Source organism: Tinamus guttatus, unplaced genomic scaffold, assembly GCF_059628265.1.
Source record: "Tinamus guttatus ecotype Peru unplaced genomic scaffold, ASM5962826v1 Tinamus_guttatus_pri_ptg000060l, whole genome shotgun sequence".
NCBI classification, from domain to species: domain Eukaryota; kingdom Metazoa; phylum Chordata; class Aves; order Tinamiformes; family Tinamidae; genus Tinamus; species Tinamus guttatus.
Window position 1 is genome coordinate 9,053,306 of NW_028288594.1, and position 26,982 is coordinate 9,080,287.

The 26,982-nt window shown below is 45.7% G+C and overlaps 1 protein-coding gene across 4 annotated transcripts in view; it reads right to left on the minus strand.

Annotated features, from left to right (window-relative positions):
- LOC104574705 (uncharacterized) overlaps nt 1-24,851 on the minus strand; it is a 38,125-nt gene extending 13,274 nt beyond the window's left edge. The window contains exons 1-2 of one of the 4 annotated variants that reach the window (XM_010221998.2): nt 8,586-8,739; nt 1,196-1,312 (exon numbers count right to left, since the gene is read on the minus strand). The gene's annotated coding sequence lies outside the window, so the exon portion shown is untranslated. Of the gene's footprint in view, nt 1-1,042; nt 1,147-1,195; nt 1,313-8,585; nt 8,740-24,749 lie in introns of those variants that run through there. The other 3 variants (XM_088519573.1, XM_088519574.1, XM_010221999.2) reach the window with 3 other exon arrangements.
- Nucleotides 24,852-26,982: the final 2,131 nt, after the last annotated feature.

Sequence of the window (26,982 nt, forward strand, 5' to 3'; positions counted from 1 at the left end):
GTGGGGAGCTGAGGAGAAGGTTGGGGCGGGAAAGGATGATGTTATCACATTATCCTTGAAGGTATGGTCTCCTTGAAGACTCAAATAACAAGGGGAAAGAAGAAGGCTGACTGGTGGTGGCTTTGTCCCTAATGCTGCAGCCCTTTAATGCTCTGATTTACCCTTCACAAGGAGGTAAGTAAGGGAAGCTGGTAAGTGTAAGGGGAGGTGCAAGTATTTTAGAGACGGGAGAGAAGCACTTCCAAGCCTTTTCATTGCAGAGACTGAGGTACCTCACTGATTTTCATGAATGTACCCTCCTGACCGCTGAGCAATAAACCTGAATGATCCCCACATGTTACAACTCACTGGAGGCACAAGAAGAGAAACTGTGGTTTCCAAGGCTGTTCATATGTGCTCTGTTCAGCAGCACATGGCTCAGGAGACCCAGCTGACTAAATCCCATATTCAGGGAATGCAGATAGCTAAAACCCAATTTAAATTCAGAGAATGTCAGTAGGATGTAGGCTAAGGGTCTAAGTCATCCTTGCAAATAAAAGGACCATCTGAATTAGACAAGTCTCCTTGCAGTGAACTAACTGCACCTAACTTCTCCTAAGGATTTATGCCTCATGGACTTGCCCACACTCACATAAAGCTTGTCTGCTAGAGCCTTGCCCACTCTCTTGGCATCTAAATGAAAAGGCAATGAGTGAGGACTGTGCATACAGGAGGAAGGAACAAGACCTGGCAGGCACTATGGAGCTAACCTGAGCTGTTTGCTGCTGAGACTGTTTGCTCCGTATTGGGTGTGGGTTATCCACACACTGCCCAGCATTGAGGTGACGCAAACATCTTGGCCAGGAAGAGAATGAAGAGACTTGTTTCTCTCCGAAGCTAAGTCTAACAATGTGAGGCACAAGCAGACATCTTCCATCTGAGGAGAAATCTGAAGCAGTGAATTGCCTGGGGCCAATCTTGGTCCTGGTAGCTTGATTCTCCCCTTGTTTACAATAGTTCAAGATAAGGTACCCCCCAACATGTTAATGAAACTTTCTATAACCTAATCCCAGAGAGGGAAGGCAGAGTTGCTCCTGTGGATCACTGCTGAGTGGAGAATATTACCACAGTCCTTTGTAATCGCTAAACATGGTTATTAATTGAAACTAACTCTCAAGGTGTGGCTGTTTCCCATGATGTCATAGGCACTTCTCACCCATCTTCTCACGTTGGGACTCAAGTTCCCCTTCTTCATGGCTCTGGAGGAGCCCGCAGGCAACAGCAGAGAAATATGAAGCCCAGGACTTTCTGTGATCATAGGTTATAACATGATCTGTTAAGAAAGAGAGAATGAGATGATATGAGAGCAGATACAGAGTAGGAAACAGGGCTCCTGGTTGCACTGAAAGGCTCCTGTGAGAAAGCGTTGTTATGAGAGATGTCATGGTCTGTCGGGCAGATCTGTGATCCGGTCACGACCACAGAACTAAAAGTCACAGTGGGCTTTCTTCATTCTCCTTTCAGACTCAGCAGAAAGGGAAAATGACCCTTGCTGTAGCGACAGCTGCAACTACAGCAGTCATTGCCCAAGGCAGTGAGTTATACAGTAAAGCCTGAAGAGAAACTACAGCCTTTGTGAGGCAGGTTCCCAGGCTACACACACGAGGATACATCATACTTGTTTGGTGAGCTCTGTGTATGTCTGTGTGCGAAATAGACAGTCAGTGAAGAAAGAGCTAGTGAAGAAAGAGCACAGACAGGAGGAGAAGCAGTCATGAGAAGAGCAAAGAAGCAGAGAAACTCTGAGGCACAGAAATGACTGAGTGAGATTTGTCTGTCGCTACTTTCAACTGAGTCCAGGACTTTGCATGCTGTCTTCATAAACAGAGGGGGCAGCACTGAAAATGTGACTGACTTGAGTGATCACAGTCTTTCTTCAGGTAGAAATTCACTGCCAAGGCCTGAAGCTCTGACCCATCTTTGAGCCGTAAGACAGAGACACCAAGCTTGGCTGGCTGGAGCCCTGCCATGGCCTACTCAGCTACAGGACACAGGCCTGCCACAACACATGGGTATGGGCATCCCTTGAGCTGACCTCTCTGTTATACAGGGGAGCATTTCAAATCTGCTGAGAGAGGGATATCTGTTTGCCCTGCAGCCACGGATTTCCTGAGTGGACGTGGAACCTGTTTGTGAGCTCTGCTGGGCCACAGGGACCCACCACTGCTTTGGCAGGGCAGGATTTTCTGGAAGGACATGGATGTGGGGTGGAAAAAGTTGCTTTCACAGACAGAGCAGCTGGGAGATACGTCCTGCTGGAACAGTGGAGTAGGCAGAGAGTGAGAGACAGAGAAGGGGAGCTGGAGGCAGGACTGCAGAGTGGAAAACCCAGAGAAGACAGGAGCAGACAGAGTACATGTGCGAGATGGCAGGAAACAAAGAGAAAGACATTTTAGAGAAGTTTTCTGACAGGTAGGCAGGCATCAAAAATACTGGATTAAGTAAAGGAAGAAGGCCATTTTGTTTCTAGATCACTTGTGTTCATCTTTGTCACCCATCACAGATGAGTTTGCTTTGACTCAAAGGTGACTTTTTGTTCTAACAAAGCACCTTAGACACTGAAAGTCCCTTTGACACTTTCAGAGGAGCTCAGAGAAGTGTACATGGATGTACCTCAGAGGTCTGCATGCAAAGGAGAGTTCAGTGCCCTGGCTAGAGTAATGGGAGCCCCAGCAATAGGTGAGCTCTGATCCATCTCATACTTGAAACCAGCAAGAAGAAGATGTCATAGAAAACAGCTTGGACAGAAGCACCTGTCTTTCTACTCACTCCATTCTTGAAAGACCCTCTCTTTCCTACTAAACTCTTCTAATCCCACTGATTCCTCTCATGCCACCACACTGAGGGCTACATACATCATTTTAGGTGTCTAAGGTTAGCTCCACTGAACACACAGGCCAGTCGCTGCCCAAGCTGTGATGTGGGAAGGAGCTTTTTATGTTGCAGCACAGCCTGCTTCCCTATGGTCCAAAAGCACCAGGAACAGGAGGAAAATACTAGTTTCTGTAAAACACCATGAATAACTGGGGAAATTCTGACCTGCATTGCAGTGAGGAAACACTGAACCCTTTTCCTTCTCTCTCTCCCCAGCTCTTGTGCTCCCTTCCTGGCTGCACACAGCAACAGCATCACAGTTCAAGCTCAAGAGTCTAACAGGTCAGTAAAACTGTTACAATACAAAGCAGGTGTCTTCAGCCTCAACTCCAAAGTAAGGTTATTACCAGAATGTTGCAGGCATTTTGCTGAAGGAAAGTGTGAAATGGAGACTGAATAAACCATTTGGTTAATATGCTTCTTATGCTTAATATGTCAAAAGAAGATTTTTTTATCACATCCTCCCAGACTCACTGTACATACAGAAGAGGTAAGCTGCAGTCATACATGGTTGCCATTGAGAAAATACTGGCAACAGAAGGGACATTGAAGAGTTTGTCCTCCCACTGCCTCACAGCTATAGCTGCAGAGTACAGAGGATCCAGGTATGGAAGCTAGCAGATGCCCCAGAAGTGGGAGCAATCAATGATGCACTGGAGAGCAATAGGAGCTGATATCCTGCACTGCCCAGGTCAGGGCCCCAACTTGTCTTTTACTAAAAGCACACAGCACTAATGCATCCTCTTTACTTTCTGTTAAACCAAGCACTGAATGGCCAGGTCTCTGTTCCCTCCAGCACTCCTGAGCACTATGAGTTGAAGCTGCACTCCTTCATCTACCCACCTGGGCATTCCCAGGCTGTCTCATCTGCACTCCCCCAAAACCAGGGCAATCCTCCTGACCAGCACTAGCTTATTGTAGGCCAAACAGCAAAGAGGAGCTTATTCCCACTGTCACTGTGGGAATGGCTCTTTGATCACATTGTCTGTGCAACATTTGCTTCCTCCCTGACCAGGGAGGGAGCCTCCCTGGCTCAGGGTCTGAAAAAATCGTGGCTGTTATGAGTCTCATGCCTTAAATGAACTAAGACTAAAGGCATGAACAGTTTATTTTCTACCACGTGATTCTGTTAATCAACTTCTCCTCCAGTGCTACTCTGATAAATGCCTGTTTGGACACTTGCCATTAACCTTCATTTTCTCGCAAAATCCCCCCAAAGAACTTATTTATCAAGGATTAAAGCTTGAAGGATAAATTATTCCTTCCCATAGACACAAGAACTGTTCTGCCTGGCTGACCTCCCCAGCAGAGCACCAGACAAAACGTCAGGAAGACAAAGCAGGCAGGAATGAGAATAAGTCGTTCAGTTCTGGTGAAAATCACTATGCGGAGGATGATTCCTGGGACATGAAGACAGGGGACCACAGCGTCTCACAAGGTCTCAGGAGAAGAGGTCACAAAAACCACTGAGTAGATTTCTCCGTGCTGCTTTGCAGGGTTTACTGCAGCAAGATTTGCTTGACAGATTTGTCAAACAGGGAAACATGTCCACCAAACAGTGGACAGCAGCTTACTACTGTCTGGCCTCCTCTGCCTTGATCAACTGACATCAAGTGAGTGTGGTACATTTTCTGCTCTCAGCTGTAAGTTAGCTTATGAGTCATGCCAATCACATCAAATGACCCATGGCATCCATTTCCGAGGAACAGGAGGAATGGGAGCCGCTTTACTGAAGCCTGGGATAAGGGATTGAATGAACCTTCAGGTCTTATTCCAATTTCTCTGGTTGAGGGCTTGCAAACTACACCACTAAATAGAAGATGGATTATTCCAGAGCACAGTGTCCCTTTTATTTGAGAGATCCAACCAGCTAGCAGGATGGGAAAGGCACGTTTCAGAGCTGCACACGGGATTTTAGCAAGCTATGATACTGCTGTGAGTTTTGTGCCATCCAAAACAGCAAATCTCACAGACACAGCATGATGTCTTCACTGCCCTGCCATGCATGCCACTCCACTGGAACTGCCTAGCAGATCACCAGCAGTCTCAAGGGAGGGATGCCAATACATCTATTTTCCAAGTTAAAGGTTAACAAGAAAAATAGAAGAGCTTTGATCATATTTGTTTTCTTTTCTGTTCACTTCACCAGAGCTGTGCTGTAAGAACTAGTTGATGATGTAGGAAGTTAGTCCATGTAGTTCCATTTGTTTTTTGTTGTTGTTGTTGTTGTTTGTTTGTTTGTTTGTTTATTCTAGCAGCTGAAACAGCAGTAGGGCTTATAAATTGCCTGTCAATTCAGCAGGAGAGGTACAACCACAGCACCTTATTTAAGCCAGTGCAATTTCTTGGGTTTCTTTTCTTTCTCAGGGGAAAATGCTACATGTAATGTTCCTCAAACTCATACCAACCTGGATAATATAATAATCACCATAACTTCATGTTAACCTCTATTTTGGTCAGAGGTTCTATAATATTATCTGAATTATCTAATGACAGTGTAAAAGGTGATCTCAATTTTTTTATGGAATCACTTGAAGGTCCTAAGCATTCTTGGCTCTCTTTCTCTGAAGTTTCTTAAGTTGTATTGAAAATTTGCTGTATTAGCATGAAAGGTTTCACCTGAGAAGACAAATCGCTCCACACATCTGTGCACTGGGCAGTGGTGCCTTTAAGAACTTTTCTGGCTGATCTCTAAGTCTTAGCAGCAGGTTTTTCTTGTGACACAGCATGGTTTTCTCTTTGTGTTCCTCCTTCAGGAAGGATGTGATGATGTGATACTTCCAGCCCATTTCTGAGGGTAGGTGTTCCAACACACTGATTTCAGGCAAAGGACTTCCAACTTCATCTCAGTTCCCACTTGTTTCCTTGCTTTGGGAGGGAGTATCACCCTTTTTTTCGCCATTGCGTCACTCCATCTCTGGGACAATATATTGCTCCTACTGTCTTCCTGATAGAGCAGCTGTGGGAATGGAGCTTGCAAGGGATTAGTATTCATCTTGTGGCAGATGAAGGTTGAGTATGTTCATTACTGTAACTCCTGCTCCTGGAGACACTTCCATCACACGTCCTCTTGTGTCCTAGTCACTGGTGTTCAGCAACATCATCTGTATGTGCCCCAGGAGATGGCATCACCCATCACCTCCTCAGCTTTGAGTGGGTTAGGACCCTGGTTGACCACAAGCATCCTTGAGTTGAATCCTCCTCAGGAGGGAGGAAGGCCTATTTGGAATCAAGTGTCCTGCGATGACAGATCACACACATTACCATGAACCCACAGCAAGTCACCATCTGAACGATAGATCCTGCACTTCACTGTACCACCACGAGCAGTTATGCTCCCTGCAGGAAGAGCCCATGAGGTTTTTAACTGAGCTCTGCCAATGCTCACGTAGAGTCAGCTGATGTTTGGGCTCCAGGCAGTTTCCCTGGCCTGCATACACACTGTGAACTGAGCACTCCCCTGCCTTTGGGTCCTATAGAGAAGATCCTATGTGTCCTCTGCCCGCTTTGCCTTGGCCCTAGCACATGCTGAGCTCTGCTAGCCTAGTCAGAGCAGGCTTGAGCTGAGAGCAGCCTCCAGCCTTGCTCCACACCTGGCTCCAACATCCCTGGCTCAGACTTGTGCAGTTCATGGAGACAGACTTTAGCCAGGAAAACCCATCCAGGCCCTCCCTGAGATTTAGAATGTACAAAACCACACACAAACCCACTTCACATCCCAACATCTCTGCTCCTCCAACCAAGTTTCTACTCTGCATAGATGCAGCTTCAGCACTTATTGCAGCAAATGATGGCAAAATGGCTACAAGCAAATTTGTTTTCCTCAGCATGGCAGAAAAGCTCAAGGATGTAACTTGAAGCTCAGCTCTAGCAAAAGTAAAGCATCGGTTCTAACTATAAGGACCAGCTCCAGACAACTCTCTGGTTTCCAGCCAACAGAGGCATGCCCTGGCACAACCCTGCCAGTGCCCAGGCCAATGTGAGACATGTCCAGCAATGGTCAGTAGCAGATATTTAGAAAAATTGCCCTCTCAAAGTCTGCAAGTGCATATTGCCTGTCACTGGGCAGGGAGAGTCCCAGCAGATGTGCTGTGGCTGGCCAGGCTCCTGTTGTAGAGCTGTGTCACCCCAGGAAACATCGCAAGCCTCTTTCCCAACCGTCCTGCCTCCCAGTCCCCGATGAGCACCATCCCAACGACTGTTGGGGACCATTCCGGTCCTGTGACGCAGTATCAGAACAAGATGACAGCCCTGCTGCCCAGGGCTGCTTTTCATCTCACCAATGGCCGCCGCTTCCCCACCTGCCTCCCTGGGAGAACTATCACGGTCACATCAAGCTGCAGGCACATTTGTTTCTTCTTTTTTTGCTCCCTTTCAACTCATCAATCCCCAACATCCCCCATGGGCCTCTCTAAATAATCCCCTCCCTTTCAGATGCTGCTGCTTTTCAGACAATTAGACTGCAGGCCAGACCATCAGCTGGGTGTAAATCAGTGTAGTTTGTCAATGTTAATTTACACTCACTGAGAATTTCCCTCCTTTCAACACCATTTTGCAGAATTATATGACATGTGTTTAATCTTTCCTCGCAGTTTAGCCTGCCTTTCCCCCTTCCTGGCCCCTGAGTCTCTTGCTTTGCGCTGAGCTCCCTGTAGGCCTGCTGGATAAGTTGCTTATTTGCAATGTAAAGTGTCTCTCAGTGCCACAGCCTGGTGCAAACAACTCTTAGAGAGCACATTCACCCTTCCTTGTGCAGCAAAGTTCCCATAGCACATGTTCTCCATGACTTGCTATGGGAGGAGATGTGTCCTTTCCTGCCACCACACAGGGCAGGACCTCCCTGGGGAGAGGTAAGGAAAGCAGAACAAGAGGTCTGATTCTACAAAGGTCCCAAATTCCCTATTCTCCCTGAAGCTGATGGCTGTGGCTCACCCAGTTCAGCATCCTATAGGATCTGACTGTCAATAGGCAGGATACCATCAACTACTACTTGTTGCCATGGTGATATTGATAGATAGTGATAAATAGACCGTGGGGTTGCGGAAACTCACAGAAAACTAGGAAAAAAAAAAAGAGAGAGAGAGATAGAGGGAAAAAAGGGGATGTGTGTCAAAAAATACCCCCAGAATGCATGAGTTTGCCTAGAGATGACCAGTTCTGTGACATCCTAGGTGTATTTAGTGGCACTCACCACTTTCCACCTCATTCTCCCTCCTGACAGAGCACTGCACTGCTCCTCAGGACGAGTGCAAAGCCTCCCTTTCGCAGCAGGACTCTGGCGCGCAGGCATACTGCTGCAATGGATTCCTGCAGGCCTCTCATTACGAGGCGGTATTTCTGCAGCTTCACCCTGGTAATTCATTTCACATAGAGAGCAAAAAAATTGGCTCCGGTGAAATCACTAGGACCTCTGCCAGTGGGCTAAGAGCCAGGATTTTCCCCTGCTCTCAGATGCCTTATCACAAGTAACAATTTCATTCAGCTGCCACAATAGCCATAGGGAACCTCCTGCCATTCCAGGACTATTTCAAGTATAGAAAAGCTGCTGTTACACAGAGTTTTTTGCTTTATTTTCCAGAGATTCAGTGAAGAAGTGAACTCTGCAAAAGCAGTGCTGCAGATTGTCTCCCAGCTTCCTACTCTGCATTATACAGCTCAGTGTGATCTCTTACCCTTATCCTAGCCGAGTGATGAATGCTGGGCAGGAGGGACTCTGTTCCAGTTGTGATTGGGCTTTCTTGCCTTGTAAAAGCATCTTAAGGATCTGAGGGACAGGAACTGTCTTTCTGAAGTATTAGTTCTCTTTGGCCTTGCTTTCTCTGTGAAAAAAAACACATTCTTAATTTAGGTGAGCTAATGAGTTAACAAAGAAGTTATAAGTCCCAGCAAAACTCCCTCTTCTCCTGTACATGGTATTTATCTCCACCTATTTATCTCAACCCCAACAAGGCATACACAAACAGCAAGATGTCTTGTTTCTTGGGGGGATTTTAGTATAATTAGTTAATACAGAAGCAAGGGGTTTTTTTTGTTTATTTTCTAGAAGATTCAACATCTTCTGCTGTGTTATATGTCTGAGGGTTGCCCTACACATTGACAAACTTACTAGAGAACTTTTTACTCTGAACAGTGGTATCAATCAATTACATAGTTTCTCAGTGAGTACTCTTCTTCCAGAAAGTTGTTCTTGTTTTGGATCTGTTAATATAGAATAAGTATATCTACAGGAGATCAATATCTATGGCAGCATCCCTATACTGGGAGAGATTCCCTAGTAAATACCCCTGTGTAGATCAAGTCCAATTGATGTGTCTGCTTTTCCATCACTTGAATGCTCAGATTTTTCCCCTCTCTGTGAACTTAGGAACAATAATTCTGCTTCCAGTTTCTCACTTTTACATCCATTGATAAATGTGGGTTTAATGGACTATGGATTCTGAAAGTACTTCACATCAGGAACAGATCCCAGGAGCCAAATTTAGTTTGTTTCTCCTATATTATATGTGGCTATTCATCAAATTTATTGGGTAAGGTTCCTACGCATGTGGAGACCTGACTGGTGCTGACAGAGGCTTTCTCATGTGTAGCCACCCTTTGATCAGACTGTCATCATCATTTATTTGCTTGTGTTTCATATTCTTGAATGCTCCAGTAAGTTATTTTTCCCAGTTGACTATCAGAGACAAAGCTACTCTTTCATGTCGGATTTGCACCTCTTCCCTTCACTTCTGTTCCAGTTAGCTATGGGATTTTTTTTCCCTAGCTCCTTTTGCCTGCCTATCTGTATTAGAGGCTTTAGGAACACTCACGGCTGGGGTGACTTCTCCATAGGAAATGTTTTGACTTGCAAGTAGCAACCTTCACTGCCAGGAGTGAGGGCATGTGACAGGGAGCTGAGGATACTACAGTTGCAGGGGAGAAGAGAGGGATTGCAAGGGCTACACATGAAGCCATGAAGGTGCTGCTTTACTCCCCTGGAAGACGGAGGAGGCTGTAAAATTATATTACTGTCTTTAGATAGCATGTCTGGCTATGAGGGACTGTTGGTATTTCTGCAGTGTATGCAGCTATTATTTTTCTGCCAGCAACTTTGTGACTGTAGAGACATGGCAGAGGGTGAACTGCCCAGAGCAGCTCCAGGCCGAGAAGCTGTGGCCATTTTGGCCTGGGCTTATCACAGCAATGATGGGTATGTTAGCGATCACCATGTGTGACGCTGAAGAAAAGAAAGAGAAGTTGCTTGCAGGAAGGAATGAAACCTTCTGTTGAGGCAGTGGGATGTTTCTCAACAGCCACGGTGTGCTGGAATAAAGAAAAATAGGATGCGGATGCTGCTGCCAGTGAGTGATAAGAGTCTCATGCAACAGTGCCCCTCTGAAAAGCATTTTACCTCAACTTCGTATATACTGCCAATCAACACTAACTGCATGTAGCTACAACACCTCAGAAAGTTTAATTACCACTTAAGAAATGGAAGACAAAACGAGCTATGTGACCTTTCCCACCCCAGATCCTGTAGGTCAGCATTATTTAAGACAACTGGGAGCCTGAAAAACTAAACATTAGTGATGGCAGATGAACAGATGGATGGATTGCTGCCAGCATAATCCATCTTCCACTTGCCTCTGTAGGACTGGGTGACATTCAAAACTAAGTACTTCTCTATGCAAAAAGAAATACACATAGTGCAATGAGCAGGCTTTAAAATGGACTCATCAGCTGGCAGAACCAACAGCAAGATGCTTTATGGCTGCTATTTAATGTTGCAGGCAAGACCGTAAAGAAGAGACATTAGGCTGTGACAGAGGTGGGGAACATAATGACCACAGCGGATTTGTTATAAGCCAACCCATGAGCAATTGTAAAACTCTTGTAGTTTTCCTTTGTGTGTAAGCGCTCTAAATCTAATTAACCTTTTAACCAGAGCAGATCACGTTACAGTAGTATTACGGAACAGGATTCTCCATCTGCACTTCCATGGAAAATTTCCATCTTTGCTCAGCTTGGAAATTTTCTTGCTTAAGCTCTAAGATTAAATCCTTCTCATCATTTAAAAATCATAAAAGACAAAGCCCATTTAGTGAGAGATTTCTTAATGTGGCCAGTTACTGGGTAGACCGCTGCTTGCCCAGGAAACAGAACTCAGGCCAGAACCTTCAGACCCAGCTCCAAAATACCTGTTGCCTGTAGAGGATCATGTTGTGCTGTATGAGAACAAATCATACTGCCCTCCTTGACAGAGGAAGCTCAGACATCTGAAATGCACACATCCCACATACCCCAGGACCTCCAGGGAGGCCTCCAAACTGAAGGAGGAATTTTACCCAGCAGGCTACGGCAAACTGTTCTCTCAGCTATTTCATTGCAACATGATTTTTCTGAATTGACATAAATTACTCTAACATGTATGTCCCTACAGTGCTCCAAAGGATAGTTAGAGTTCTCTGTCTCTGAATGGTCTACAATATCACCCACATCAAGTTTTTTGTTTTTTTTTACAAAGGGCTCAAGTCTTCAGGATTTTCTACCTCTGCTGGCAAACAAACCTCAATCAAAACTGGGACCTGGGACTCCAGGTAAAGGAAGCTTCCTGATTAACCACTACAGCACCTGGCTTTTCTGAATTTGCTTGCATAATCTGAACCGAATAAGGACTCATTACTATCAGCCATATGTCATCTCTAAATATATTTACACATTAGCATCTATGCAACATTCAGTACAAAAGTCGTATGATCTCTTTCAGCAGGCAGCAGTAGCAAGTGGGAGTTGCAAAGGCAGTCTGGAGATGGAGTATATTTGGATTTCTTTCTTGGTGCCAATTAAAACTTGCTGCAGATGGCCAGTGATGGAGGAGTTACTATGACCTGCCCTAGATGGCCCTTGTCTTCTTTTTATTTTTTCTCTTTTTTTTTTGGATGAAGCTAAAATTGATTTTTTTTTTTACGTGAGGCACATTTACTAGTGTTTCCACTGGAAAAGGAGTAGCCTGAGAGAGAAGGTTCAAGACAAGGCTGAGGAGCATAAGAGCCATCAGCACAACAGGCCCTAATTGCTCTAACCAGCCTCAGCTGGGCCTCCACCCTTGCACAGGAGCTGCATACAAGGCCCTTGCTCTAGCCAGCCTAACTTCTTGGGTGGCTTGGGCTTGTGTGTGGGCTGCAGGTTTCCCTGGTGCTTCCTTAGCTCATCCTGGCAGCTCTTCCTGGGCCTGCTCTGGTCTTCAACTTGGGTGCAACTGCTGTGCCTGAAGCTGCTGCTGAAGGGCTGCCCTGCTGTCTTTGGCTCCTGTCTCACATTTGAATCTCACCTCAAACGGCAAGACCCATTTGCTCTTGCTGCTCACTCAAAGTAGACTCAAAGGAGCATGTTTTTCATGCTGATGATAGTTAACTCTGGAACAACTTTTTGGGGACTGTGGTAACTAAGAGGAATGACTAAGACATGAGACGGACAACCCTGTGTCTGTGTGACGCAGGTTGGGAGAGCTAGTGGATACAATGGCTGTAGCGCTCTGCTATGTCCCTCCCACTTTTTGAAACAGATGTATGGATATTGCTATTTAATGGACTGAAGAACTACATGCTTATTTTCTCACTATTAGCTGTTGTTTTTTTGGGCCACCCTCAGAGATCAAGTCATTAAGTCTTCCATAGCTGTGACCTCCCTTTAGCAAGGTCTTTGATCGATCAGTCCAACTGAGTCTTGGTGGTAGATACGTGGATAAGCAGCACTGTTTAGACTCCTTATCAGCAATGCATTTGTGAGTGTGCATCACACCGAGGCTGGCAGCTTAGGTACTCAGAGGCTGACCTGTGTGCTGAATTCACCATGTCTATAAACAATTTATGCTGGTGTCCAGCCTCTCCTCTCCCCAGTAGTTCATCTTTGCTCACCTAAAATACATGACATGGAAAGCAGCTACAGAGGGTTTTCTGCCCTCCTTGTGTGCTCAGTAAAATACAGCCATGCTGTATCCGACTGTGTCCTGATTGCAATCTAAGCACTCTGAAGATCAGGGCTGGATGCAGCTGCAGTAGAAATGGGGTTGGGCTGGGCCCTCTGCTTCTCTCCAGTAAAATTTGTATCTGTCCTATGTGCTGGACAGCAGTCCTAAGTGCTAGATCTTGTACAAGCTGAGGTGGAGAAATTCCCTGCTCTAAGCACCCTGCAGTTTACAGGGAAGGAGAAATACAGGAAGAAATATGAATTTGACTTTATGCAACAAAGCACAATGCAGCAAAAACTTTTTTTTTTTTTTTCCTGACTCCATTATGCAGTTGCTTTGTGTTAGACTGGGAGAGTGGAAGAAAGAACAGCCCAGGTAATTGAGCCTGGTAGTGAATGAATGAGGATGAGTTTTCCCAGGTTACTCAGTGTTCAGAAACTGCCAACAGTACTTCAGTGCTGGGAGGTGTTTTCTGTTGCTGACCTTGAGCAGAAATTCAGAGAAAAAGACTGCAAGAGTAACCTGAAAAGCTTCTGGGTTACTGTGGCAGCTACTGTGATGAAAAGCCTACCAGCAACCTGGGTAAGATGCATGCAGTGTACAGAGAGATGCTGTTAGTGTTTGATTGTTCCATGTGGATGGATCTAAATGGGCCTGATCCATTAACATCGCATTCTGCTTGCTCTGGGGCAATAGTAGAGACTGAATAGCAAGTTCATGAGAGCAAAACTGAAATACAGGAGGTGTCTGAGCTTTGAGGTCCAGGTCATCTGCCTGAAGGTTATGTTCTATCCTAGGGGTCAGGATTTAGCAGCTGAGGTAATCTCTGAAAATGTAGAGCCACCTTCTCTGTGTATGGACAGGAGTTTGGGACCCTCTGAGGGACATGTGAGGTCTGTTCGTTCTACCCTTGCTGGTTTTGTCCCAGATTAGCACTGTCTGCTTCTAGTCCCTTGTTAATTATAGGGGTCTTCATGCAGGTAAACCTATATATGAACGAAGAAGGCCAAAAGGCTTCAGGAAATCAGGGGCTCACCTTGTCTCTTCCTAGCTGGCAGCACTTCCTAGAACATTGTGGAAAAGTTTATTAAAATTAATGGAGCTGGCTATTCTTGAATAATTCATTACCTATCATCTGCTGCTGAGGTAATAGGAGCTCAGCAAAATCTTGAGGCTCTGCACAGTGCCTCAAAATCTTTAAATAAAATAGTGAGACTGGTCAAAGTCTGAAGGGCTGCCTGGGTCCAGTGATGAAGCGAGAGGCCCTGACTCCTGTTTCTGGAGTCATCCAGCTGCCATCTGTGAAAATAGCTGAGCTTCCTCAAATGGAAGGAGCCCGGTGGATGTTTGCCATCAAGCAAACATTCTGCTTCAAGCATCAAGCATTCTGCTTCAGCCATTGATTTCCACAGAATAGCTAAATTTTTCACAATTCTGACTGGATTCTACCATCAATTTTCATATTTACCAGAAGGTAGACGTGTCTAAAGATGCTGACTTGAGTTTCTCGTGATTGCACTTGAAAATAAAGCAACTGGACATGCAAAGAAGTAGATACTATCACCCTCAGTCTGTGGATGTTAAGGTGCAGTCTCTGCTACTGCCCTGGGTTTTTTTTTTGCTGGCAGAAGAATCAAATCATCCACAGCTTAGGCAATGTCAGAGATGGATTTTTGGAAGTCTGAGTAGCCCTAGATAAGGATCATGTTAGCTTAATCTTGTGCCACTCAAAGAATCAAGTTGAGAAAGAGCCTTTATTTCAACTCAATGGTAAAACCTTTCATAAACGTGTAAAAGGAGCAGAAAAGGACCTAATTTGGCTGAGATGGAAAAATGAACTTTTTTCTTGTACTTCCTCATTTGCAGGGCTCGGCGGGATTGTAGGAAAGAGCAAGCAGATAAAGGCAATGAACACGCTCCTACCTCCTAACTGCTGGGTTAGGGTCTCCTAAACAGTAACATAACTCCACCAGCTGCAGATGAGAGACTTGCTGAAGTCCAGTACTGTCCCTCCTTCCAGCTGGCCAAGGACCTTGCTGACTGCCTCAAGTTAAACATTATTTTCAGTTGCCATGCTTGCTTCAATCACAAGATAGATTTTATACAGGCTTCAGGGGCTGAAATATTTTGGCGGAAGAACTTTGATATATGCAGTTGGCCTCATGAGACATTTGACCTAGCCCTATGAGAGGAGGCAGTTCATTCTCTCTTTCCACTCCTCTCCAAAAATACAGTTCCATCAGTCACTTGTGTCAGCGATGTAAAAATTAAAGTCTGCTCTCATTGCCTCAAAATGAAGGCAGAACTTTTTGCTCCTGCTGTCCAGGCCATGTTAATAGCTTCTCTGGGAGAGGTCACAGATTTATGCTGCTGAGCTTTCTGGGCATGGATTAAGATTACACGGAGAAGCCACAAACTGATGTTATGACTTCTCACCCTGAACTGTGTTGAATGAAGCAACTGTTGTGACTCTGGCCATGCTGTATGGAAGTCAGATGCTGGTGCCCTCCTACCTTATGGTGGAGAGAAATGCAGGTATATGGGCAAGGACAGGGACCAGACCATGAACACACTTGCCTCTTTACACACCACCAGAGTAACTGTGTGCACAGTTCTGTCTGCACAGCTGCCTTTGGATATGAAGAGTTTTCTGGCCTTTCACCGTAGTTTTGGTCTTCTCTCTCCTTCTCTTGAAGCTATGGTCATCTGTTATCATCTAGAAGGGACACCTGCCTAGTGATGACGTACAATTTCTCTGGAAGCATGTTTGAGGCATGATGTCCCTTTGCCTAGCTAGACAACATAGATGTGTGGCTTTCTTTGGCTTGTTCCTTTAGGAAAATATTTTGCATTTGCATTTACAGTGCTTCCTCTGATCAAGACATCATCCCTGAGATGCAATAATGTGGCAGCATTCTAGGGAGTTTCAATTCAGAGGAGATGATAAAGGATTTGGTGATTTTTAAAAAATTCTGGAGGAGGTGCTCTTCCCCTCAAAAGGATCCTGTGAAGTAGAAACTGTAAAAGAAGTCAGGAAGTGAGTGTTTCACCTGTTCCAAAATAATTCTGTTGTGTTCAGGAAGATATTAAAAGCACAGTAGAAACAATCTGAGGGAAGAGTAGAGGCTGGAGACTGTTAAAACATTCACTTTTTTCTCCTCTCCTAGCCTAAACAGTAAATAAAAGGGGCCAAAGCAGCCTAGTTCTTATTCCAAGCAGAAAGGAAGGCAAACAGTATAAATCAAGAGTAGCATGTGTTATACATTTATCCTAAGTTTTATTCACCTTAAAGGAATAAATTAGATGCAACTGAGCTGGCTGGGATGCTGAGGAAATGGATGTGGTTAGGCTGAGCTGTGCTAGGATCACACAGCAGCTTGCAAGTTGCTTGAAGGTACATTTGTTTCCCCAGGCCCAATAGTCAAGGAACAGAAGGGCCCTTTTCCCAGCTGGGCTCTTTTCCCAGCTCTGCCCTCTGTGGTGCTGTGCTGAACATACTTGGTGCTGCTGAAGGATGAGCCCAGCCAAGTGTTAAACTTGGCTTAGTCTAAGCAGGGAAAAAATGTTAAACACTTCTTAAATTTTCCCTGAGGACACAATGAATTAAGCCAAAAGTGTGTATTGGTACTGCTCTGCCTAAGGCAGTGTAAGTGCCTTCTCTGGTGATTCACTAGGTCCCCAAAGCTTTTGCTTTTCCTAAATGAACTTGGAGTATTTAGCAGGAATCCTGCCAAGTACAAGGACAGTGTGACACCACCAGTCTAATACATGCTGGGTGTCTATTGCTGAGGGTAAGGGGTATTGCCCAGAACTCGCTAGGATGCTGCCATTTGGGATCTAATCCCTACTATTGATACTGTAATCCCTTTGCTGTGCCTAATTTATCTCATTTTCTGGCTGTTGTATTTTCAAAAGCATTTTCTCAATCTGCTGCCTGGTAGCCAGGAAACTGATGAGAGTGTCCTCCTAGTTAACGGGTCAGCATAAGCAGGATGTTGCACAAGGTGGCTCTGGGAAAAAAAGGAAGATCAAAACAGATGACAAACTGCTGCCACCATGATGCTAGGGACAAGGTTTAGGAACAGAAGTTCTGCAAGAGGAAGACGAGGAAAAGTGGGGCTGTGCATTCGGATAAATCTTCCCTGCAGCTACAGCAGCCATGTTGACGTGAACTGGATGAAGACCTGGCCCAACTGTTTTAATGTGAACTGCCTGGCTGCTTTAATGAGAAATGGGATTTTGAGCCTGAAAGCCAGCTGTGTTGACAAGCCAAACATATTCAGCTGTTACCTCCTTTACTTCTGCTTGCCCAGTGCTGTGCAGGCTGCTTATGTCCTGTGCATTAAGAGCCATTCAAGGAACTGACAGATATATTTTTTCTTTTTGACAAGAGGAGGAACAACTAATTTCTTATGTTTAAAAGTGCTGTTCAGGCCCTCTGCGAATTGCAGCAAAGCTCCCGTGGCCTCACTTCCGCCTATTCTCTGGGAATTGCCTCCAAGTCCCAGGTAACAGCAACTGGCTAATAACTATGGAGCTGCAGGGCTGCTCAGCAGCAGCAGTGACTGCACCTGGCTATCTGATAGCCTATGATGTGACACTTGCCTCACTTGTGCAGCGCAGTCTGTGTCCCTCTGGACCTGCTGAATGTCATGCTCTCATGATACATGGAGATAAAGGATCAGTTTCCTTTAGGGGATGTTTTGAACTGGAAGGGTGTTAGCATGGCTGAAAGGGCAGCTTCAGATGGACGGGCCCTAGCACACTGGGCTTCTTGCTGCAGTCCATGCTGAGGCACACTGAAGGTGGGAAGAGGAATTTTCTAGAAGACACTTGTGACCTACAGCTTCCTACCCCCTTGCAAGAGGATTCCCCTCAGTGAGGACCACCCTTGTATAAAGGTGCAAGAAGCAGATTTGTCTCCATCCAATGACCACAGAGCCGGCTTCACACAGCATCTAACCCAGTACATCAAACCAAGAAAGCTGAGAGACCTGGACTAATGCCTATCAAGAAATATCACTGTAGGACTAATTTTTTTTCTCAAGCCTGTATGCTACTGTAAATAACCCAACCGGAAGGGAGCAACAATACCTGACTTGAGCTGCTGTTGGAGCAAGAACAACACGGCCTGGGGTACAGAATTACCAAAGGAAGCTCCAGTGAAACCTGCCAGCTCTGAGCCATTTATCACATCATGAGGCAAGATGAATCAATAATATATATTGAGCTGGGAAAGTTCATCTGCATCCAGAGCATCATAACAAATTAAAAGGAAATAAAATCAGTACAATTCCACAGACTCTCATTATCACAGTGGAGAGTAATTAAAATCCACAAGCCAAATTCAACACTGGAAAATCTCTCTTGAAGCCAGAAGCAGTGTACAAGGCCATTGCTTTTTCCAGATGCCAATTGCATGCTGCAAACAGCAGCAGGAACTGCAAAGTGAGCAGAGGAAGAGGGAAGGCCAGGAGTGAGTCATTCTATTCCATGTTCTTTGTCCTGAAGAGCTGTGCTGCCTGCCTGCTGCTTTTGTGCTTGAGGAGGTTGAATCTCAGACACTCTAGGTACAGAGCTCCAGGGCTCTAGTGACTCATGAACTGTGGGGTCTGCTGGCCTTCCCAAGCCAAATATGCAAAAGTGTAGTTTATCAGTCCTTGCTGGCATCCCTCTCCTACCTCTTTACTGTGTCATCCAGCTCTCTGAGTCCTCTGCCCTTTCTTCTCCCCACTTTTCAGCACAGTCACCCCTCCCATACCCTCTTTTCCATTTTACAAAATACCCCTTTCCTGAGTTTTAAGGAATAGAGGGTTTGGACAGAATCATTTTTGGGAAATTCTATGGCTCACATCTAGCAAAAGGTCAGATGGACACTGAGTGTTCTTGTCCAGCCTTCAAGCTTATAAGCCTACACTGAGCATTTCTTCCATCTATGGAAGTCCTGCTGAAGTCTGGGATTATGCAGCTGTTAAATGTCCTGCCAGGCTGCATACGTACTTTATTGCTTTTTTTTTTTTTTTTCTACACACAGACATATTTATAACAACAAGTATGATTTTCTATAGAGATAAAGCAATGTAAATTGTTACTGCTGTTTTACAAAGGGAGGAAGTCTGGTTCGGCAAGCGGAACCAGAGGCTGAGCTGTATTTCTAGATAGCTTGGCCTTGTCTGCAGCCTGGAACAATGGCCATCTGGGCTTGGCTCTGCCTCAGTTTCCCTTTCAAAAGTTAAATCACTCTGCTAATATCTGCCTCTGTAGCACATGCAGAATTATCAACAAAGAGCATACTGTCTCATTCTTAGAAGTGTTTAACATATATATTCACAGTCATAGAGTCACAAAATACCTTATATCATTTCATCATGAGTAAGTGCCTACATCTTTCAAAACATTTCAGCAGGGGCTGCAAAAAACCTCTGGATATTTGTGACTTGAGTAAGTGCCTATCTCAGGGCAAACCTCTCTCATTTCTCTGCCTTCCATCAAAACATAGCAGGGTGTCTTTCAGTACAGTCAGTCAGGATTCTTCTGCTAGGGCACCTTTTTAGCAGAGGAGGAGCAGTGTGAGCTTCTGCTGTGTCATGCAAGCAGGTGTGCTCATTTGGCAGGTTGATTCACCTTGGGTATAAGATTTGAGGGATTAGTTAGTGTGGGAAGGAGAGGTGAAGAAAACAAAAGAAATGTTTGGGTAAGAGGAAGCAGTGCTTTAATAGACTCTAAGAAGGGAAGTGTGTTTGTTTCTCTGCTTGTGGTGGGATGGGAACATTATTATTAATGATGTACTGTTTAATATGTGCAATTTATCTCTGCTGTTACCACACTGAGTTGATTTGTATCATGCTTAGACATTCTCAAAGGACCTACTCGTTATGGTGGTGTTAGCTTGATGTATAGTTGGAAGTTTTGTTTTGAATGTGGCATTACTCAGGAAAGACCATCTTAATGCACTACTGTCTTTACATGAGGTGAGATGCAAGTGAAAGCACTGCTCTTAATGCAGTGGGGGAGAGAGAGTTTCTTCCTCCAGGGGTCTCAAATTGCCTATTAAAAAGTCCAGACTGCACTAAGTAGTGCAAAGGAGGTAAGCATCGCTAGTCCCTCCTCTGAGAGAAGGCTCTTGGATATCCTTTGCCTAATAGGACTCAGATGAGTTCAAGACTGACTCCTTCCCCAACTAGCCACCCTCCACCCAAGTCTACCTGTTAAACTACTAGAGTTAGAATGAGTCACAAAACTACTGATCCTATAAGAGAAGCAGTGGGACTGAGTCCTAGAGTATATATGAACATGATTCGACAGTGACTGTGATGAGTTTCAATCTAGTAATATAGATTAAAACTTTTTTTTTTTTTATACTTGTCCCTCACCTTTTAACTTCCATAGCTATGAGCTGGGAAGGGAGAAAAGGGGCTTGCAAAGGAGCCTCAACACCATGAGCAACAGCACCTCAACATATGGCAGACCAATACACTTGGGCACTGATGCTCTGTTAGGCCAGTGGACTCTGCTTTAATACTGCCTGTAGCTGGTCCTAACTCTGCTCCAGTCATACTTGCAGCTGCTGCTTTGCCTCTGGGCTTCTCTGCGGGGTGGATATCTTGAGTGGGATGCCTGAAATGCAAAGATCCTCAAGAAGAGCAAGGATGTGATTGGAGGGGATGGTAGGCAAGCTGTCCTTGAGACAAGCTACAAAGTCAGCAGACAAATGTGTCAGAAGACAGCCAGACTAGCAACTGACAGGTATGAGTTCTATACTAGCTCTGAAGGAAGGGTTCTTCTTTCACTGTCTGAGGATCCTTAACTCACTTCTTGGGGTTGGAACCTTGCCATGCTCAGGCAGTCCTGCAAATCATTTTCTTGTGGTCAAAACCACTGTTGCCTTTCCAGTAACCATCTAGCTTCCTCAATAGGCCTGCAGAAGCAGCTGGGCTGCTCTGGTACAAACAAATGTGTCTTGACAGGAATGCCAGTGCTGCTCCCAGACCCCAGGGAAGCTGTGGGATGGGCTGTGGTGTCGGACTGGGACAGCCCTAGCAGCCAACCTGCCTACAGACAGTGCGATGTCTGGCTGCTCCACAAGCACTGCTGAGGAACTGCATGTGTGAACTCCCGCAAGCATCAGCTGGAGCTTTGTATTCCAAAGGGAAAAAAATATCTTTGCTTATGTCTGTCTTTAAAAGTATTTCAGCTATAGGAGAAATAGAGGTGCAGATGCTCTCTCTAGATGAAAAATATTGCAAAATACAAAAATTTCTAGGAAAATATTAGCTGCTGCTTGACCATCTGACTAGAGTGGGAGACAGAGGAAGATTTCAAAATCCTCTTTAGTTCTTTCCTGGAAGCAAGTCCTAGGAACAGGTGCTGTTTGTTCCCAGACTAGGTTGTTACTAGACAGCAAAACAACTGCCTTAAATCTAGTGTCTACAAAGTCTACACAGGCTCCTGAATTGTTGCAGACCCTGAATTGTTCCATAGCTGGAACTAATAATAGGAGACAGTGGAGGAAATTCTGTCTCCCCTTGTGCTTCACCTTGAAGCAGCTGTTAGCAAAGCCAGAAAACTCCTCTGCCCCCCAGTGTATTTAATGCAGCCTTGGCAAAGGGACTGCAGTCTGTCAGCTCATGAATATGGGAACTGCCTAATTCTCCAGCAATTTTCATTACCTCAGCCTGAAGGTCTTTCTATAACTGGTTTCTGAAATCACATATTTTTTCACTGTCCTTGAGCAGCAAATCCCTGCTTCTTGCATAAGTGATGCTGGTCTCTGCTGTGGTAATAGAGGCAGTCTTGGGAGCCTCCCTGAGTAGGACTGATGTTGCTGACACGACTACTGATCCCAGCTCTCCTAGGCAATCCCTGGAGCTACTCACCGTTTGCTGCTGTAACTTCTAGCAGGGCATTTTGAAAATAATAAATGCTTGCAGTGATCTGGGACTGGCTGAATAGCTATAAATTCCAGCTGATGGGCTGTCATGCTGTGAGCAGTAATGTAAGCAGACCTGGCAGCAGAGGAGCATCCCCTACTCTGTTCCTATAAGCTGCAGTGCTCCCTGACTCCTTCTCCTTTCTACCTTGGTTGCGATTCATCCTCTGCATGCCCATACAGATCAAGGTCTTGCTGTATTACCTGTTGCTCCCTTTTCCCTTCCTTGTCACATATGTGCTCAGTCTATCTTCTCTCTTTCCCAATCTTCCTCATGCTGTCAGCCCTGCCCATCTTCCCAGCACTCGGAGCTACCACTGCTGCTATGGCTGCCAGGCAGCTAAGGCAGCTGTGAGCTGCAAGGCAGCTGGAAGCTGAGCTAACTCTGAAGCAGCGAATGAGGGGAACATGCCCAGCTTATGCCCAGGACAACTGGATGCATCCTCTGAATTTTAGCTGGTGACACACAAGCAGTAAAATCACTGAGTCGCAGGCAGTTTTACCATCCTGTCTCAAGCACCCGTGACTGCTGAGGCTACAGTGCTTTGGATGCTGGTCCCAAGCACCAGCTGCCTGCAGAAGTGTTTTTTTCTGTTTCTTCTGCGGTATCTGTTTTTTTTTTTTTTTTTTTTTTTTTTTTTTTTTTTGCTAAGAGGTAATTCAATCAATGTTAAATAAACAGTAGACTGGATCTTTGAATAGTTCATTCTCTTTCATGATTTGAAATTGGTCTGTACAGAAGCAGCAGCAGGAATCACCTTGACAGTTCATTGCTGTTATCAGAACCTCCCTTTCAATTAGTCCCGTTATAGGGCTGTAAATGCAATAATTCTATCAATATTATGGAACAGTCATGCTGCATGTGCATTAGCATAAACGAGTGCTCATGTGCCAAGGAGCTAATCTGATATGACAGCTATTGGCTGATGCCCAGCAGTGGAGGCCCTGGAGCTACACTTGTCCTCCTCAACAACAACTGTCCCTCTGAAACACTGGAGAGAAGACAACTTGGGAAGATATTAGTGACTCCAACCTCTTTACATCTTGTCTGCTAGTTATAAATGATGCTTCTTGCAACTGTAGCAGTGAGGTGTTTATTTTTTGGTTAGAGTGTAACTTGGATGTCTACAAAATTAGATCTTAAGAAAGAAGGTTTCCAAAATACCTCGCAAGACTATAGCCTAGGTTGGCTAGGACTCTCCAAGCATCTGATAGATGTTAAACACAGAAAAGATGTAATCACATCAAATCTGTCTTCCTTTCCCTTCCTTCAGTGACTACTGGGAAGCATACGACATCATTGCAACATCACCTACTCCTTAGTAATCTTGTTTTAGTAATCTCAAACACAACCCAGCCCTTGCCTGGACCATAACTAAGTGGACATACTCTCAAATAGGCTCACATCCAGTGTCTTCAGGTTACAGTCACAGTAGGGATATATATAGTTATATACATTTCCTTTTGGAAATATGGCCCTTATAACTCTCTTTCAGGAGAGTTCTTTCAAGATGTTCTTTCTTGTGGGAGGAAGGCTGGTAGAGAAGTCATGCTGGAAGCCCAGATATCCACTACTTAGCTCATCAGCTCTGTGACTGTACGATACTTTGGCTAAAACAGCCTCATCCACGACAGAGCTCTTGGGTTCTACCTCAGCACAAACCAAACAATAATCAGAGACCTTTTTTAATCAGCAATTCAACAGTCTAGCACAAAAAAAAAAAAAAAAAAAAAAAAAAAAAACCACAAGTTTGGACATGTGCAATGGTACCTGAAAAATCCCAATGCATCAATGTCTGTCAGTGCCCAAAGCTGCTACTGGAGCAGATAGTGAATTTAAGACACAATGTTAGTGGAGGAGTACCTTAAAAACAGGACTTAGGATCTGTGCAATCTGAGTTGTATTTGTCTCAAAGTTTTTCAAGGATCTGATCTGCTTTTCCATCCATAAAATGGATGGATCAGAGACACCTCCCCAGCTGGAGCAGGGCTCCAATTCCTAACAGAGGTGTGAGCGTGTGGGGAGCCGCAAATGTTACCTGCCCCTCAACGCCTATGGTAACACCAAGCAGTGCCGAATGCTGCTGATCACAGAGTTTTCCTGAGGCACAAAGAGCTAGGAAACAGAGGAAGTCCCAAAGCACAACGACCAACAGCGTTTTGCTGCAATGTGAAGAAAAATGGTAGAAGCTCAGAGAAGCCCCAGGGAATCCTGTTGTGCTCTGCACTGTTCTCAAAGACCTGGTAACACGTCCACCTCCACACACCCAACCTCATGCCCCTGCCAGCAAACCTGACTGCGCACTGGGGAGAAACACAGTCCAGGGCTGAGACCGAGGCAGCGACTCACGCCAAGGAAGCCGGTCGAGGAGTGACGTCTTCGCATCCTGCTGGGCTGCTTGGGCCCCCCGCACGGTGATTTTGGGCTGCTCGTACACGCCGCATCCCAGCTCACTCAGGACAAAAGCGTCACCCGCAGAAGGCACTCGGCCTCGCCAACGCGTCTGTCCCTAAAGTTGCCTTCGAGGCTGCTGAACACCGCCCGCGGGGAGGAAAAGGAAAAGGAACGGGAAAAGGAAAGGGAAGCGGCGGGCGGGCGACGCAGCGCTGCGCAGCGCCGCGGGGGCGGCTGGCTCGGAGCCGTTACTGCCGTTACGACCGTTAGGGCCGTTAGCCGGCCGGGGCGTGAGAGGTGCTCGGCCGTGCATCCCCCTTCTCCCCCTGCGCAGCGGTCCCCGCGCTGGGGGCTGAAGTGACCGTTTCACTTCTTTATTATTAAAACGTAAAATGTTTTTCGACTGCGCCGAAAACAAAACATTTTACGTTTTAATAATAAAAAAAAGACGCAGCACCTGCTCCCGTCGCCGCGGGGAGGGGAGGTAGGCGGCAGCCATCCGCCTTTGTTGCAGCCGCGCGGCCGCAAGGTGCAACGCGAGGCGCCTCCCGCCGCGCCGTTACCTGCGGAGCCTCCGCGCTGGGGGCCGCGTCGCCCGCCGCCTGCGTCGCTCATGGCCCCGCGGCCGTTGCGCGGCGCCGAGGCACCGGCCGCCGCCCCCGCCGCCGCAGCCAGGCCCCGGCTTAGCCCGTCGCCACGGCAACGGCGGGCGGCTCGCGGGTAACGGCCGCCGCGCAACGGCCGCGGGGCGGGGCGGGGGAGGGGCCTCGGCCACGGCGGAGCCCTTTTCGGTTAGTTTTTAGTTCTCGCATTTCTTGGGATCCTCCATTTTGCATATCCAGTAGGTTTTTTCATAGGTATCATTATTATTTCGGGCGCGCTGGAAGTCCTTAATAAGATCTAATCACAGCTTGCAGGTTCTTTTGTCTTAAATACTACGCGAGCGTGGCTTTGCAAGATTATTTTTGATGATTATCTTTCTGTATCACCTTGTAAAGTATTCACAGTCTCTTACACATGCCGAGTAGTCTCACTCCAGCCAGCAGAGCTGCTCAAATAAAACCAAGGGGATGGTAACACCTGCCACATTTTACTCTTTTCAAGAGCATGGATCTGAACTGCATTACACTCTGCATTTGCTTCTATTTTAATTCATCGTTAATTTTACAGATAACAGTGCCGGATCAAACTCCTATCCCTTTTAAACAGTAAGAATCTGGCAGACTTAATGACTTCAGTGAAGTTTCCTGAAATTTCTCATTTTTATGGGTTTTAGTAAGTGATCTAGCATGGGTAGAGAAAATTGTTTCTCTTTAATGTTGTAATCAGAAAAAGCAGAACTAATTATTGCAGAGTGAAATAGCGTGGCCGCCCAGAGCTCTTTCTGTGGGTTCACCATTTGATTATACAAATGTCTTTCCATTTTAGACCTGTCAGACTCCCTTTTCCACTTAATATAAAGGGATTTCAGTAACATTGCACTCATACAGCATCCTCCGCTGAAGACTCTTAAAACAAATTGCAAACAGCAACACATGAAACCTCCTCACTTCTAGCTGCATTTTAAAGAGGGAAAGACTGAGGCAGGGAAAGGATTTGCTCAAGGTCACTGAGAAATTCTCTGGCACAGCTGGGAAAAGATTGCCAGAGTTGCAGGGTTTCGACCTCGGTTGTCACCTCCCGCTAAGCAGAGAGCCAGCCCTGCATTTGGGGAGGGGACATGGCAGGCACCTGTCCTTTGCTCTCCTTGATGAACCTGGGCCTGTGTATTGATCACTTGCTAAGTGATCTCCTAATAAAGAGTTTTTCAGTGTAGTCAAGGATGCCTGGAGGGTGACCCAGTGTTACTGTGCCAGTAGGAACAGTAGTGAGGAGAACTTGGAGACCTATTGCAATGATCTTTACAGCTCCCCCTGCAAAGAGCTGCCTCATTATTTACCAGCTGTGTAACTGCCTTTTCTTATACATGCTATTTTATAAACAGCCCCAATTCCACTACTTGGGAAGAGCCTTCATTTTCCCTTGTGCTTAATGTACATGATATTTGGAGAGTTGAGAGGTGAAATAGCAAGTGTCCAGATTTCCTGCTTCCCTGAGTTCATTGCTGCAGTTGCAGCTCGTCTGAAAGGCCAGGAGACCCTTTTGGACTTGACAGCCTCAGGCTCATGCCTGCATCCATCTCTGCTGGAGATTAGTATCCCGTTATTCACAAACTCCAATTACCACTAAAGCTGGGAAAAAGAATGATCTGTTTGTGTAAACAGATATATACAGAAGCTAGCAGAGGACGCTGCCTCGCCTCCTGCTTTGAAAGAGTTATGATTTTTTTGGATCCATTTGCTGCCATCTTCCTGCTTCATGACTCTCTGGTGGCACCTGCAACAGGGCAGCTGTCATTGTCCTTTCTTCATCCATCAGCAGATTCTTTATCCATTGGAAGTTTTTGTTTTCCAGATTGTTTTTTACTGCTGAAGGTGTAGCAGTTAACAGTCCTGCATAGCTTTACTTAAGGGAGGGAAAAAAAACAAACCATATGACAAATTGGTCCAATTTATCATGGCAACAGAAACCTGCAATTCAGCAAAATCGCCCCCACAGGCCAGCTTAGACAGCATCAATATTTAATGAATGACCTGAATGTGGCTGCCTTGACTGCTCCAGCCTCACCCCTGTGCCTCTCACCTCAGATGGAGCCTCAGCAGGATGTGAAGAGAGGGAAAGGGCCGTGGTGCTCAGGGATCTCTACACCTAAGTGGCTGATCCAAACTTGCCCAGACACTGGCATCTGACAGCTCC